Here is a 16,890-nt window from a genome sequence, read left to right on the forward strand (position 1 = left end):
GTATAGAAAAGGAGAACACAATTCTGAAGGAGAAGGTATCATGAGAAATACTGCTTCCCTATACAACTCTGACACTTCAGCCACCCACTCAGGATATAGAATGTGGCACTTTTTGAATTGTCGATCCAGAATAATTGAGCCACCATTTGCTATCCCAATGGCAAAACAAAAATCACCTAAAAAGATTGAGGCCAAAAATATTTTACATTCTCTCATTTATCCTTTATTACACCTATTCTGCTTATTGGGAAAAGAAAGACATGGACATATTTAGCTTCAGTTTCTGGTAAAGCTGGCAAAAAAAGACTTGCTTACATATTTCTGAACTAAGAAAATATAGATAGTTCTAGTTCTGATAATGCTTCTTGCAATAAAAACAAAATTTTATATTTAGAATAAATAGCATTTTAACAATTTCTTCACTGAATGTGAATAGTGTACTTTGCCCAGCTTCTTAGTAGTAAAATGTAATTTAAAAATAACCATTGTTATCACTGTTTATGGATTTCAGTAGTCATTGTCAACCATCATGACCAAATTTAAATTAAATATATCTTTCTTCCTATTTACAATTATAGCTCAGCTACTATAGTCATATATCTTGTATCCTATAAGTAGTAAATACTGTTTTCATTTTAGTGGAGTTCAGAAGCTTCTTAGTTTTCAGAGAATGACATCGGATAGATCAGGGACATGCAAAAGTCAGCACTATTCTTTCACACTCAAAATAGAAACCGTAATACAGATCTTTGGTTTCTGTACAGTATATGTAACAGGTGATGTGGTTAAGTGGAAACAGCTGGGAGTTTTTCAGTTTTATTACAAATAAGAATTCTATAATTTTTCCTTCAAGCATTTGTTAATCTCAGCTTATCTGTGGTTCTAAGTGTTGATGTAGTTTGCTTTACTCATAAAATGGTATCGTTGACTTCTGAAGCAAGATCTCTTAGGTTAAATTGCTAGACCATGGTCATTCTTAGTGTCATCCAATAAAAGCAAAATTCATATGGCAGCATTGTTTTCAAACAATTCCCCACCAGATTATAATGATGATGATGATGATGATAATGATGATGATGATGATTACATTGTAATAATAATAAACTTGCTTACAGAGAAGGAATATTATCCTGTATTTGCAAATGGAAAGAAGGTCACATCTTGACATGTATTCTAGCATTTCACTTATAATTTCAAATACTATTCTTAATAACTCTCATGTTAAACCCCAGGACTATTAAGGAGATTGTTTTGATTCATTAGTTACTTGTTCCTCTCTGATGAGTTTGAAGTTTTTAATAGTTGTGTTTTTAACTGTTTCATGTGTCTGGGAGAGAAAAGAAAAAATATCAAGGGGTTGTGTTTCCTACTCTTATGTGCTAACTTTTGTGCTGAGAGTATTACTATTAAATTCACTGGTCAGGCCTCTGGTGATTTGAGATATTTTTAAATTTCATTTTTATATAACTCTTATATATTTGGGTAGAAGTGGCATTTTTATCCTAGAGTGACCTATATCCTGGTATTGAAAGAGATTTTGAAATTGTAGAACTCAGAACATACGTTTTAATACTAAGAAATACCCATAGTTCCTTTATTTATATGGTTGAATGACCTTTTGGAGATTTACAAAATAATCATATTATGTTTATCTTTTAGAATTCTCCCTGGACTCTCTAAGATTCTTTAAAAATGTATCATAAACATCTGGTTACTACCCAAACCCTCATTTAGTCTTACATAGTGGAAAGACACTGACCATCAAATAAATCTTTAATTCTTATGAAGAAAAACGAATGCTGTATCTAGCAAATGTACTCTTTTAAAAAAGAACTCTATTTAATGCACTACATTACCTGATTAATGTAAAGGGATTAACAAATGCGTTTGTATCTGAAACTACAAAATAGAGCTATTCTATCACTTTCCTTTTGATGTACATTATCTAGATTATGTACATTATATTACATATATATATATACATACATATATAATCATATTAAAAATCCATACTATTGGGTGCCTGGGTGGCTCAGTCAGTTAAGCATCTGCCTTTGGCTCAGGTTATGATCCCAGGGTCCTGGGAAGGAGCCTTGTTTCTCCCTCTCTCTCTGCCCCTCCCTCTCCATTTATGTTCTCTCCCTCGCTTCCTCTCCCTCAAATACATAAATAAAAAATGTTTTAAAAACATGTCTAAAGTCCATACTGTTCTAGGACTGAAAGACTCTTAGTGGTCTACACCAGTATTCCTCAGATTGGATTTACCTCCAGAGCTTTAAAACTTGCTTAGCATGAGCATCCTGGTAACAAATGGAAACCTCTGGCATTGGACCCCAGGTATCAAAGGTTTGAAAATACCCCAGGTAGTTCAATGTGCAACCTAGTGTAACAATAAGTGGCCTAAGCCACGGTGATCCTCAAATTTGTGCATATAAGAATCACCTTTAGAATTTATTACAACATAGATTCTTGGTCGTTACTCCCAGAGGATCTAATTCAATACATCTGGGCTTAGGTCTGAAGGGTTTCAAAATCCCAAATGATATGGACTGAACTGAACCCCCCCCCCCACCATTCGTATGTTAAAGATAGGACTTTTAGGAGGTAAAGTTACTTGAGGCCATAAGGGTCATAATCTCATCATAAACCCAAGTAGGACTGGTGGCTTTAGAAGAAGGGAGAAAGATCCCCCACTTTCTACACATGCATGCAGCAAGGAAAGGCCATGTGAGGACATAGTGAGAAAACAGGAAGAGAGCTCCCCCAGAAACTAAATTTGCCAAGCACCTTGATCTTGGACTTTTGAGCCTCCCTCACTGTGAGAAATAAATTTCTGTTGTGTAAGATACACAGTGGTATGGTATTTTGTTGTGGCCGCCCAAGCTGAGTAATAGACCAAGTAATGCTGATGCTGGTGGTCCATAGACCGCATTCTGAGTACACTAGCTGAAGCCACATCCCCCAGGAATTCTGTTTCAATTTGTCTGAGCGTAGTGCAGGGCATCATTATTTTTTAATGTTTCCCGGGTGATGCTGATGTATAACCTGGACTGAGAACCACGGACCAAGGCCAATTGCTTCAATTAATAGCTAAGGGCACTGAAACTCAAGGAGGTTAAGTGCTTTGCTCTAGTTAACATGTATGCTATTGCTGAATTTTCCAGATTTTTAGGAGTAGTAAAAAATTTCTTCTGGGGCCACACGCTGGTATGTGAAAGATTTAGTCCTAGAACCCAACATTCTCCATTTCCAAGACTGACCCATTCATTTCCCCTCAAAAAACATTTATTTGTTTAATTCAGGTAGATTCACTTTAAGTGGCTTTTTCATTGTAGTACAATCCCAAGAATGTTGTATTCTGTGTTCTATGTCTGCTCCATAATAGTTGCTATTTGTTGTGACATGTTTAATGATTGATCATAAAGTGAGATTTTATATATAGACATACATATACACACATTTATATGTATATATGTGCGTGCATGTGTCCAGTCTTCACCCTGTAATAGTAATGTGCCCACTATGAATAGAAAACATTGCCACTAGCATTATTCTTCTTGTAAGTAGCAGGAAACATAGAAAATTGATTTATGCAATAAAAATGTAAAAATTTGTTAAAACTTTTCAATGTCTTAAAAATCCCAGGTCTAATGAGAATAAATGACTCAGGAAGGTAAAAGTTTATTGAGGATTTCACCTCAAGGACAGGACCTTGCTTAGGTGGCAATTGCTAAGTTTGTATTGAGGAGCATACTTTGCCCATATATCAGGGGAAAATTATATGTAGCATACATCATCGGGCTTAGCAATGCTAAATGAGGGTGGTATCAATTTACATTTTGAGTAGGTATTTGATTTCTTCCAAAAATAAAGCTTACTTTTCCTTATGTGTTGATAATTTGATAATTTTGTTAATGGAAAGAATGCAAGTTTACATTTTTAAATAAATTGTCACAATTCATATAAAATATGAGAACCTGAAAAGGAGAAGTTATATTTTTTTGGCCAATGATGCAGCATGGAGAAGTGGGAAAAAGAACATGTAGGTAGGACCCAGAAGCCTGACTTCTTTTCCCATCTCTACCAGTAATTAGCAGCAGGAACTGGCAATCACCACCTATATTAACCTCAGTTTCTTTGGAAAATGAAAGGGTTAGGATATGATTATTCCAAGGTTTCTTCTTTCTTGCATAGATGATAAGTGTGTCTAAGAAATGATGTTTTGCTCTTAGACTGTAGTTGGGTTTTTAAATTTTGCTGTTCTAGCCTTTTTTTTTTTCTTTTTAGCATTTTTTTTAAAAAACACCAGTATTTTCCACTTGGCCGTGAAGAGCAAAAATAGCCACCCCAAAGTGGAATTATTTATAAAAACTATAAAAACTGGAAGACAGAAGAAACAATCTGTATTCTTTGGAGCTAGGTTAGAAAAATGTATAGAAAACTGTCATTGGGTTACATACTTAGGTTTAACATCAGCAAACTGGCAATTATTCCTATCATCCAAAAGATCATCTGAAAGACACCATCAATCCAAAACCACCATGATTTTCCTTGCTTAATACAGTTAATCTCATTGGCAGAAGAAAAAGTCCTGAATGGCCTAGCTGTTAAATGTTTCATTGAAAATTATTATTTATAATACTTGGGCAGCAGAAATTTGAAGTGAAACATTAACTACTGAAACAACTTCACTAGTTCAGCCAAAACTAAAATCAAGTATTACTTCCCCAAAATGCGTATCCAGCAATAGTACTCAGAAATAAATATATTAGTGAATAATGAAAAATAAATGAAAAGCAATCTTCACAATATTGTACATAATCATTAGGCCAGTACAAACATGGTAAATTAACATATTATCTAAATCTAATGCTTCATTTGGTTCAAATGCCCATTTAGTAACACTCTTACAGAATGGCGGTTTTTGAACATTCTATATATTGGAATCACAGGGCTTTAAACACCTCAGTCAGTATGCTTTGATTGGCATAGGATACAACCTGGCCATCAGAAGCTCTAAAAGCTCCCTGGATTGTTCTAATGTTATGGAGCATTGGTTCTAACTTTGGCTTAACACTGGAACCATCTGGTATCTTTAACAACATATGGGATGCCAAGGCTTCATCCTAGAAAGAATTAAATCAGTATTTCTAAGAGTGAGCCTGAGCATTGTTGTGTTTTAGGTACTCCCCCAGGTGATGCTAATATGAGGTTAGAATTACTACTACAGAATATTGCCAAAGCAACTCCTTATCCTCCTGAATATTTTAGCATAAAATTCCATAAGGTTTGGCTTCCAAACTAATACAAACCTGGCCTAATCTCAACTACTTTCAGCAACATTGTGAGCAGGTAGAGTGCATGGAGACAGAAGTTGGGTTATTTCTTGGAATAACACACTATAATAGCACATGGACGTTGGGCAATCAGATTCCGGGACCATGAACTAGTCCTAGGAATCTCTTTTTTTTTAATGATTTTATTTATTCATTTGAGATAGAGAGCAAGAGAGAGAGAGAACACAAGCAGGGGACAGAGGGAGAGGTAGAAGCAGGCTTCCCACTGAATGGGGAGCCCAACACGGGGCTTGATCCTAGAACCCCGGGATCATGACTTGAGCTGAAGGTAGACGCTTGACCAACTGAGCCACCCAGGCATCCCTGACCTCTGAATCTTCTTAAGGCAATTCTTTCTTAATTGTACTTTCCTGGAAGAAGCCAGAGTTTGGTAAAAAGTGGAGAGGATTAAGAACTGTCCAAGCACCTGTTTATAAGGAATCACTAATTAAATCAAGCCTCAATGAACATCCATTCCTAAACTCCTCAGTGATGTTGACAGTTCTCAAAAGCTACATTTAAGAAAAATATTAATATGAATATGAAATATGCTTAAACTACTTTTGGTTCTTTCCATGACTCAAAAGAATAAATAATATCAGTCATTCATGTTGCAAATATCTATAATCATTTGCTTAATTTCAGAGAATAGTGCTGTAACTTGGTAGGTATATGGGACACCTTGGGTAGTTTATTTTTATTTATTTTTTTTTCAAGAGAGGGAAAGAGAGGGAAGGGGCAGAGGTAGAGGGAGAGAGAGAATCTTAAGCAGGCTCCCCTCTCAGCACTGAGCCAGACACAGGGCTCCATCTCACAATACTGAGATCATGATCTGAAGCTGAAATCAAGAGTTGAACGTTTAACCCACTGAGCCACCCAAGCACCCCCACCTTGGGTAGTTTAAAATAAATCAGTAAGTGATATAAAAATCATCTGTTTCAAAAATCAATTGAGAATGGAGAATAACTCACCTGAGGACTCTCAAACTGAAAGTGGGATTTTAGATATGAAGTTAGTACAGACCAAGTGATTTCAGGGAAAGAGCCTGGATCCGATACCAGAAAACATTAACCTTATGTTACGTTGATGTCACGTGGTCTGAGCCATTTATACCTTGGGAAATCCACTTCAACTGTCTGAGCCTGTTTCCAGTCAAATGAACATAGTAATAGTGCCAACATCAGTACCTGTGAGGATTAAATGAGACACATATGGAATTGCCTAGCATACTTGACCTGTTAGAAGATGGTGAGGCCAGGAAATATGTACCTGACGAAGAATTCTATAGAAGAGCCTTAAATTGTGACTGAGGATGGAGAGGTTAGAATTCAATTATGATTAATAATATAGGTAAATGTTTTGTTTTGTTTTGTTTTGATGATGAAAACTAGGTTCAGGAAGCTTGAGTCATCTGGAGATGAAGCAGTAGCAGCAGAACAGTCTGGGCAATGGAGAGGGGCAGGTTGGCACTGGACAAGTCAGGGAAGCTGCGGGTCTGAGTCAGGGGGGTTGGAGAAGCCTGGGGTAGATGTCTGGCCAGGACTGGATGCTCAGAAATGGAAGGGAAACTGAAGACTACTACTAAGAACACTTCAAGTGCAACCGGGCTTAAGCAAACCAAGGTGATCATACCTCTTCAGTGACTCAAGGATGAATCTTTTAGGTGTAAGGTAAAGCAGTTTTACAAATAGACTAATTTGGCCTGAGGGAGAAAAAGAAAAAAAGTATTTCAAGAACTGAGACAGTTGTACAGTCATGGACCAGCTGGCTGGTTAGTAAAACCTAAAGGGCAAATTTGAGTTTAATGAATTAAACAAGAGAACAGAAACCATGCACTTTTAACAGCCCTATAAAATTGGGGTCCATTAGGCTGGAGCCAAGAATAAACTATAAGGACAACAATATACGGATAGTTTGTTTATATATTTTTTGTTTTGTTCAGACAAAAAGAACATAGAAGGGATGCTCCTATTCGACACAGACGACAAGCAGAACTCATTCCTTTTTTTCTTCCTTTATCACAAAAAAATAAATAAATAAATAACCCTTCAACTGAAAGCGTTCAATGAACTTTGTGTGAGAGCTAATTGCAAACTTAGGTGAAGAATTTGCAAGAAAATAAACTAGCTCTCTAAAGCTTAACTCCTCTGGTCTACAAAAGTTACATCTCAGCAAGGAGAGTTTGCAAATAAGAACTTTCATCTCAAATCAGCACAGAGAGAGGTGAACACTAAAAGGCCAGAGGTGGACAAGTAAGTAGAGCTCCAATTTTCAAAAAAGCAGCAGCTAGACTCTGGAAAGCAAGACAAGGGACTTTTTACAGATCCTGAGCAAAATTAATAAACCTATTCTTACAGTAGTATCTGGGTACTTAGAAAAGGAAGAAATCCAGAAGTTAACAAGAATTCTCTAAGTAGTCATTTCCTTTTTTTGACCATGTTGCTACACCAGTAGAACAAGGACATCTCATAGACACATTTGTTGTTTAAGCTGTCTCTGGGAGGAAGAAGTGGTGTTTTCCTAATCCCTGGCCTGGGTATGGGTGGGTAATTTTTTCTAATATCCACAAAGATGCCAAGCACACATGCACTGTAGCTGCTGTTCTGGTACAAAAAAAGAAAATATGACTAAGTAACACGTGGGTCCTCCATTGATGAGAATATTCATCAATGGCGTGCTAATTCAGTGTCAGTTGGCAGTGGAAAGTGCCTGAGAATGAGGACTTGAATGATGACATGGCATACAGACCAGATTTGCAGGAGACATAAAATTGGGAGGTAGAATTACTCAATTAATTACACCAGTGTTTTTCAACATGTCAAATAGCTAAAAGAAGAAGCCTGACTTAGCACAATCAAACTTCATAGAATCACACGTTAAGGGATGAACACTAACTAGAATGAGTAGGCTGGGGAAGGTGTGTTGGAGAGCAACTGTAAGAAACCCTTGACTACTTCAGAGTTTTAGGAGAATATAATCCCGCAGTCAGCAGGGTAATACTGCTGCCATATAGCTCACAGGATTTACTTGAGGAAATACACTAATTAGAACAAAGCCATTAAATATCTTTTTAATCTTTTTACCCTGTGTTCTTTGGATGACACCTTGAATTTATTATTGGGGTCAGATTTTGAAAGGGACAGTGGCAAAGGAAACTGCCTTCCGAGAACTTTTCAGAAAGGATGAAGAGAAGCTGATGGAGTTGGTAGGTACCCAGCCAACCAAGAGTACTGAAGTACTCTTTTGTGCAGTCAAGGTGCCAGATGCTTCCAGAGGTCAAAGTTGCTGATATTTGAGGCCTGTTGCACAGGGGGCCTTTGCAAGAGGTAGATGTTATCCAAAAGCAGATTCTAGATCAATTGAAGGCAAAACTGGGGATGAAGGGGAGCAAATGACAATGGGTACTGTCACCTCTGAAGAGCTCTAAATCCTGGTTGCATATTTTGATCACCTGGGAAGAGAGTTTTAAATGCTGAAGCTTGAGACTCTAGCCCTAGAGATTCTGATTTATCAGTCTGGTGTGGGGCCCTCATTAAAAAGTATTTTATCAAAGCCCTGCTGCTGACTTACTGTTCTAGGTTGGAAAGTCACTGAGCTAGATGACTACTTGTTGAGAAATTAAATAAATCAAACCAGATGCTTTTTCTAAGGTGTCTTCCAAATTCAAGAAGATCAAGGGAAATGAAGACTTCTGGATTGCCCTCTACAGTTAAGCACTTTCACAATTTACCCTCTCTAATAATTGAATTAATACATATAAATCCCTTAGCACAGTGTCTGGCATGTAGTAACTCAAATATTAGCTATTTGTATTGTATAACCATGTATAACCATTCAATGGAGGTACTGTATCTCTACATACAGATGATGGAACTAAGATCGATCTGTAGTTGGTTTATCCTTATCAAAATAAGGATTCAAACCAGATTAAATCAGTTCTCAATTAGAGAGCCCATTCTCCCCTGCTCCACAGGTCACCTTTAAAACTTCTGGAAGTTTGGGGCACCTGAGTGACTCAGTGGTCTTGATCCTGGGGTCCTGGAATCAAGTCCCACATCAGGCTGCTGTCAGGGAGCCTGCTTCTCTCTCTGCCTCTCTCTCTGTGTGTCTCTCATGAATAAATAAATAACATCTTAAAAAAAAAAAAAAACCAACTTCTGGAAGTTTATGCAAATCAGTGGTTTACCTGAGTGAACATTTAAAAAATTTAATAAAACCACTTCCTCTTGAGCTGTTTGTAAGGAATCTCTCTTCAAAGGCATTTTTTTTTTTAAGAGAAGCCTAAAAGGCCAAGAGTTTTTCCTAATGTGGCCTAATGTGGAAGGCCTTGAGAACCTGTGAGGACAGGGGAAACGGGTGGAGGTGGCCCTTTAGAATTCCAGCAAAGCACTTTGAGGTAAACGAAGAAAAATACTGCTCTCTGGTAAAACATCTCCAGTTCTAAGGAATTGGGTTAAACATCTGTCACTTTTGTACCTCTAGTTCTGGTAGGTTCGATTACACCCTAACACGGCGGTTGGAGGATGTGATGGTCTGGTCCTAGAGGACACCTCCCTGGAGTCAGGCGGGACCAAGCTGCCTGCAGGGGGCTACTTTAAGACATGGGCCGGGGCAGCGCGCGTGGCTCAGCGGTTTAGCGCCGCCTACAGCCCAGGGCGTGACCCTGGAGACCCCGGTTCGAGGCCCACGTGGAGCTCCCTGCATGGAGCTTGCATCTCCCTCTGCCTGTGTCTCTGCCTCTCTCTCTCTCTTTCTCTGTGTCTCTCGTGAATAAATAAATAAAAATCTTTTTAAAAAAATAAGAAATGGGAGGAAACTTCTCCAAAGGGGTTGTGACTTCTAAGGTTGCAAATCCTCCACCTGAAAAACTCTGAGGATCCGAGGTCCGTCTCCTCTCCCTCCTCCTGCCTCACCCTCCACACACCCCCCCTCACCCCCCCCCCCAGGGGCCTAGGAGACACGGTGGAGGAAATTTCCTCTTGAAGGCCGCGTCCATCAAATGCTCGGTCCGGGACCCCGTTTACCTTGGATGGTTAAAATCCGTGGAGTTGTCTTTTGGACTTAGCGATCCCGTCAGCGCAGTGGAAGGGAGGGCAGCTTCCAAGGCGGTGATGTCCTCCCTTCTCCCTCGGAGTAGAACACGCGGGAGCAGAGGAGGGGTGAGTGCTGCGGGGAGGGCGAGGGCAGCGCGACTTTCCTCCCCCTGGGCCTCCAAACCTATGTCGCTTCACAGTCGACCCCGAAGCCTGTGGGGTCGCTTGGGAGCTGAAGCAACCTGGGGCGCGAGAGGCCTGGCGAGGCAGGGGTGCGAGGGGCGGGGGGCGCGCCCCAGCGGAGGGGGGAGGTCGGGGTCCCGCGGGGGGGGGTCCCCGCTTCCCCGCCCTCCTCCCCCTCCCCGGTGACGTTGCGGTTTCCTCCGCCCTCCCCCGAGCGCCAGCGCCCGCCGCGGCCCGCCCCCTCCGCCCCACACTCACCCGCCCGCCCGCCCGGCTCGCAGCAGCGCCGCCCGAGGCTGCAGCGGCGCATCCCGAGGCGCGGCGGGCGCCCTGAGGCCTCGGCTCTGAGGGCGCCGCGGGCTGAGGCGGGGGCAGGGGAGGCCCGGGCGCCCTGGACCGAGGCGGCCGCGACCGAGGGGGCCCCGGAGCCCGCGCCCAGGCCGGGGAGGCGAGGACCAAGCCGCGGCGGGGAGCGGTAAGCCGGGGGGCGCGCGGCGGGCGCCGCTGTGGGCCCCGCGCGGCGCAGCTCTCTTCCGGGGTCGCGGGCGGGTCGCGGGGCGCCGGCGGGAGGCGGAGAGCCACGTCCCGGGGCGCGCGGGGCGCGGGGCGCGCGGGGCCTCCTCCCGCCGCGGGAGCGCAGGGCGGGCGCCCCGGGAGCTTCGGCTCGCGCTGCCCGCGCACCCGCCGGGCGGCCGAGCCCCCCCGCCCCGCCGCCCCGCCGCCCCGCCGCCCCGGGGGGCCGCCCGCACAGGGACTGGGGCGAAGCTCCGGGCCGGCCGCTCCCGGTGGCGCTGGGCGCTGGACTCCCGGGCCGGGAAGCCCTGTCCGCGGCGCGCCCCGGGGCCCGACGTGTCGAGCTGCGGTGGTGACCCGGGGCGCGTCGCTCCTTTGAGGCAGCCGCAGCCCCGCGAGGCCCGCTGCCGTCGAAGGCTGACGGCGGCCCCGCGGCCTCGGGGCAGGAGGGGGGCCTCGCCTGCCGGCGGGCGGTTCCGTGGCTCAGGAAAGGACACTGAGGTTCTAGGTTTCTTCGTGTCAACTTCTTTTAAAAAAAAAAAAAATTTATTTATTTATTTATTCATTTATTTATTTATTTTTGTCTTTTCGTTAGTCGTGGTTTTCGTTACTGATACACTACATTTGAGAGTGGACGTTCTCGTTGCAAAACAGTTCCACACACACACACACACACACACACACACACACACACACTTTCTTGACAGAATTGAATCTTTCAGGAATTCGCTTTTCTTCAGCTCCGAAACGATTTCTCCATGAATGACAACTTCCGAAATGGGTGTGTGTGTGTGTGTGTGTGTGTGTGTGTGTGTGTGAGCGTGTGAGCGAGCGAGCCACGTTTGGTGGCCTATTCAGACGCTACTGCCACGACGGGGAGGGGAAGGGGGTCACAAAAATGTCATGCCCAAGGGAAAGAATAAAGTACAGGATTACGGGGGTCTTTGTCTATCATGTTTTTTTTTTTTTTTTTCTTTTTAAGGTCACCATACAGACACAAGTCGTGTTATTTTAGTGAAAAAAAAAAAAGAGAAAAGATGAGGTTTCCTGCCTCCATTCTCTAGGGACCCCCTCAGCAAAAAGTGCAAGACCGGGGTGCTGGTAACTGGGGAGACAGACAAGGGTGTATAGGAAACTGCCCTGGTGCTCCTGGAGTTGCTTTGAAGAAGCCCCTGAGACTTTGGGCCTGGGAAGTGTCATTTCCCATTGATTGGTATATCATGTCCCTACGACTTTAATCAATTCTTCGTTAATAAAGACACTTTCCTGCAAAGTGCATTTTTACATTCAGGTTAATAAGTATTGATAGTGGGCAGCCCCGGTGGCTCAGTGGTTTAGCACCTGCCTTCAGCCCAGGGCGTGATCCTGGAGACCCGGTACCGAGTCCCCCATCGGGCTCCCTACATGGAGCCTGCTTCTCCCTCTGCCTGGTGTCTCTGCCTCTCTGTGTCTCTCATGAATAAATAAATAATCGTTTTTTAAAAAAATAAGTATTGATAGTACAATCGCCAAGTAAAAGGGAGTTCTCAAAAAGAAAGCATTTGGACAAAAAGGAAAATTTGCAGCAGCACACACAGTATGGGCCTTTGCCACCATGGGGGTTATTAGGATCTTGCCGCTTCTGCTGGGTAAAAGCTGTTGAGGTTAGGGGCTAGTGTGGAAGACACCAGTAGCGAGTCAACCAGTTTGGTCACATCAAGTCAGGACTGTTGTAGTGACTAACATTTGTGTGAGCATCAACTTTAGTATTTATAAAATTTGTCCACAGATAAGCTAATACGGGTGTTCAGTGAGATTTGTGGTCTGGCTGGTCCAGTGATCTTGCAGTGCTGCCTTGAGGAGACCAGACCTGGTGATCATCCATAAGGTTCTTAACTTCACAGGTGTTGTTCTACCTTCCTCAGGGCTTCTTTTTAAAGATTAATCTCTGAAAACGTGTTTTATGAACACAGGTGAAAATGCATTCTGCAAGTACATAGTAAAGTACTTATGGGTATCTTCATATTCTTTATGGTAGATTATTTTGGTATTTATTTCTACTGCTGTGGATCACACTGTTGTGTGAAAGAAACTATGTTATTCCCATTCAGTATTACAATTCCAGCAAATGATTGGAGAGGAATAAAGGACAAAATATTTAAATTTAGGTTTTAATATGTCAGTAATCTAAGTTTTCAAATGGGTAAAGAAGTGGTAAAAAGACTAGCATTTTGTCATTCCAGTGTATATGAAGTATTATTTAACTATTAGCATGTTTGAGTCTAAAATGTAGTAAGTAAGTATTCTTACTGTTTTTTTTTTTCAGCACTCCCCCTGCCCAAGAAAAAAAGAGAAATAGTGTTATTTTCCTGGGATGTGTTTGTGACAGGACTTGGAGCAGGGGAAGAGCCTGTGGTAGAACTTCATCATCATAGTGAATATTAGTATTTCATTTACTGAGAGGGCTGAACCTTACTATTCTGAAGGAGTGGGTAAGGGTACTCAGTGAGGTTCGATGGGCAACAGCCTTCTGAAAGAATCTGTCCAAGCAGAGGACAGGACAGTTGTTACTGGATGCCTGAGGGTTTCCTCATCTTGGAATTACACTATCTTCCTCTATTTGGGGGTCACCCAATTACCAGCAGATGTTTGGATGACACAATAAAATTCTCTAAACCTAGAATCAGTGTCCAACTTGGGAATTAGGCAAGTGTATAAGACCAGACTACCAAAAAGAAAAATTGTTTTCCCATGCAATTCATTTGGTGAGTTAGTGGCACAATAGGAACTAGAGATGAAAATCCCAGACTCCTGAGGGACTGGTCCATGCGTCCATTTGGTGACGGTGATAATTAGAAATGGATGAATTTCAAAAAGTCTTGCCAACTCTAAGGCCCAATTCTAATAAGAAATTCCCTTTAAAAAATTAAACTCTGCATTAAGTGGATACTGTTTTTAATTGAAATAATTGTTTTTTTTAAAGATTTTGTTTATTCATGAGAGACACACAGAGAGAGGCAGAGACATAGGCAGAGGGAGAAGCAGGCTCCCCACGGGGAGCCCAATGCAGGACTTGATCCCAGGACCCTGGGATCACGACCTGAGCCAAAGGCAGATGCTCAACCGCTGAACCACCCAGATGCCCCCTAAAATAATTTTTCTTTAAAGAAAATCTTTCTCTGAAAGAATAAACTTAGTCCCACGCTCTGACCCATCTACGCTTAGTGTTTCACAACTTCTATGCACATATGGAAGAGTGATTAGGTTAGTTGGTGGTGGAAAAGTGTTACAGAAAAGATTTAAACTAGTGGAAAGTATTATGGGTGGGGTAAATAGGGGCCATTACGATTAATAAACCTTGCTTACAAATTCATGTGTTTAGACAATTAAAGGTAAGGGGAAAGTCCCTGATAGATCATATGGCTACATGAATACTTGCATTTTGAAATTGCCTAGTACTTTTAAATTTTTTTCCAAATCTAATATTTGTATACCTTAGCATATTTTAGTGGAAGTGGAGAGTGCTATAGAGCAGGTGTCTTATCCTCATTTTAGGGGTGCAGAAATGGAAATACCATGAAGGTATTGACTTGTCTGTCATTTTACAAATAATTAGCAGCCTGCCTTAAATCGAGATGAACCCACATTGTACATTTATTTCTACTTTTCTCCTTCATAACTCCAAGTTCATGTTATTGAAGACTCTTACATTTCATTTTCCTACAGATGTAGTTTATGATGCCTTTTACTACTCACTGCTGTCCAGGGCCTGTCAGCTCTGTCAAATACTTACGTGCTTCCCAGACTTCTGTAAACTGGCCGTATAGAAGAACCCTTCCTGCAGCTCCCTCTGCTTCCACTCTGGGCCTTGTAAGGAAGGATTCCATTGTGGGGGGCCTCTTCTAATTTCATGAATTCCTGCAGAGCCCTAGGCTCATCACTCAGTTCTCATTAGCTGCCTCAGGTCTTTGGGTGCTTCACCAATTGTGTGGCTTGCTTCTGCCTATCCAGGCAAGCTCCAGCCTGTTGAGGGTGTGGAATCCAGATCCTCTTTCAGATGCCCAGAAGAGTATAAACCTGTAGGAGGCAGAGTGAGTGTTCTCAGAGCCTGCTGGAGATCACAAAGAAGGAAAAGGAATGATTTTAATTTGGCAAGAGAAGAAAAGACAGTTGAGGCCATCTGTTTATTTCTCGAATAGAGTAGTTTGTTCAGTCCTTAATTCAGAATAACACTGTGAATTTTAATGTGTGTTAAGATTACTGGATTTCCTTCTAGTTGTTTCAACTCCCTTGGGATATTCCGTAAGCATGAACTTGGTAAGTGTTGTCATCAGATGTTAGTAAACAATTCCTGAAAAACAAAATTTGCCTCTTTGTAGAGGCTATAAACATACTGATAATAAGCATAGTTTGTTTTGACATTTTATATTTGGTAATGGTTATAGCCATTGGATTAGTATGGTCCTGTTTTTAAAAATAGGACAGAAGACATATATGCAGGTAACTCTCAATTACATGTATATGGCATATCCATTGTAGGTTGTGTCCATTTGCTTTGTCCTAGAAAGGGTCAGAGAGAGTTTGTAACCGAATGTGTATGTCTGCATGCCTAAAGATTTTTTATATTACTTAAGGAATTAATATTGCCTCTCCTCCCCAGTTAATGTGAAAAAAAATAGGTAATCATAGCAAAATTCCCTGTGTGCATTTAAATTAGTATACTTTGCTCTTCTAGTAGAAATTGAATAGGTCCACAATCAGTTAAAGAGCTGTCAGTGAAATTTTTCCATTTGAAATACTCATTGCATACACAGATGCCTTAGAGTTGTAAATTTGTATTTGTTGATTAAATCAAGGCTTCTGCATTTTTCTCGCGTGTAACAAACTTAGCTACTAAGCAATAGGCACTTAATGCATGCAGATGTTACACCACAACAAAGTTGAATCAGCATTTCATAACTCCTAAAAGGAATTTGTAAAGGAAATGGGCTAGCAAACTTGTGAGTCTATAATATTTTTATTGATGAAGTACACAGGCCATATACTGGCTTTACTGTTGGAGTCTAATGGCTATTGCAAGAAAAATGGGGATATTTGTTAGCAATTCATGAAACAGGAGGTAACAATGTTAGATTGGTTTTATAAATTTTAGTGTATAAGGTAGTCATCTGCAGATTATGTTGTGATTCCAGCAGGGATTACTCATTTGCAGACGTAATAGACTACAGATTGACACTTCCCAATAGAATACTCCCTTAGATTGAAGTACGGAAAGGGTTATTGCATTGCTGAAGTTAGTTTGCATCCAGAAAGTTGCGTCAGTGACAAGAATCTCAAGAATCGCATGATAAAAATCACTAAGTAGTTTAAAAGTGTTCTATGCCAAGGTACTCTCAACACCCTGACACACCAGGCGGGTAAAGCGGTAGTGAAGGTGGCCTGGCTGCAGGACAGTAACTGGTTACCTTTTTTACAACTCTGACTGTAACTCTTTCTTCTTGAAGCAGCACTGCTTTTGTTATTTGAGTCTACTGAGGATAGACTATTGTAAGTCATGGATTTCTAGAATTCCATAAATTCTGGTGAAGAACTCTTCTTGGGGCCTTTGCTGTTTAATGATATCATCCTAGGAGGTACATATGGGGCCAGACCCACCAACCCTGTGGATAATCAGGCTTGGGCCAGCTGCATTTTGGAATCACCTGCAGTGTTTACACTTCTCCCTTGGGGGGAATGGGCCTGGCAGGAAGGAAAAAGTAGCCTGAAAGGGAATGTTGAACAGCTGTTTTCCATCTTCCCTGAAGAAAAAGAAGAGGAAATCGACTTACTGCGAGCATCAAGAGGGA

At 41.7% G+C, this 16,890-nt stretch overlaps 2 protein-coding genes across 3 annotated transcripts in view; one reads left to right on the forward strand and one right to left on the reverse strand.

Annotated features, from left to right (window-relative positions):
- WDR27 (WD repeat domain 27) overlaps positions 1–10,425 on the reverse strand; it is a 218,575-nt gene extending 208,150 nt beyond the window's left edge. Inside the window, 1 exon segment of the mRNA XM_055310420.1 lies at positions 10,361–10,425. The gene's annotated coding sequence lies outside the window, so the exon portion shown is untranslated.
- DSE (dermatan sulfate epimerase) overlaps positions 10,395–16,890 on the forward strand; it is a 79,489-nt gene continuing 72,993 nt past the window's right edge. Inside the window, exon 1 of one of the 2 annotated variants that reach the window (XM_055310416.1) lies at positions 10,395–10,495. The gene's annotated coding sequence lies outside the window, so the exon portion shown is untranslated. Of the gene's footprint in view, positions 10,496–10,842; positions 11,028–16,890 lie in introns of those variants that run through there. The other variant, XM_055310415.1, reaches the window with a different exon arrangement.

The sequence above is a fragment of the Nyctereutes procyonoides genome, unplaced genomic scaffold (genome assembly GCF_905146905.1).
Source record: "Nyctereutes procyonoides isolate TBG_1078 unplaced genomic scaffold, NYPRO_anot_genome, whole genome shotgun sequence".
Classification (NCBI taxonomy): domain Eukaryota; kingdom Metazoa; phylum Chordata; class Mammalia; order Carnivora; family Canidae; genus Nyctereutes; species Nyctereutes procyonoides.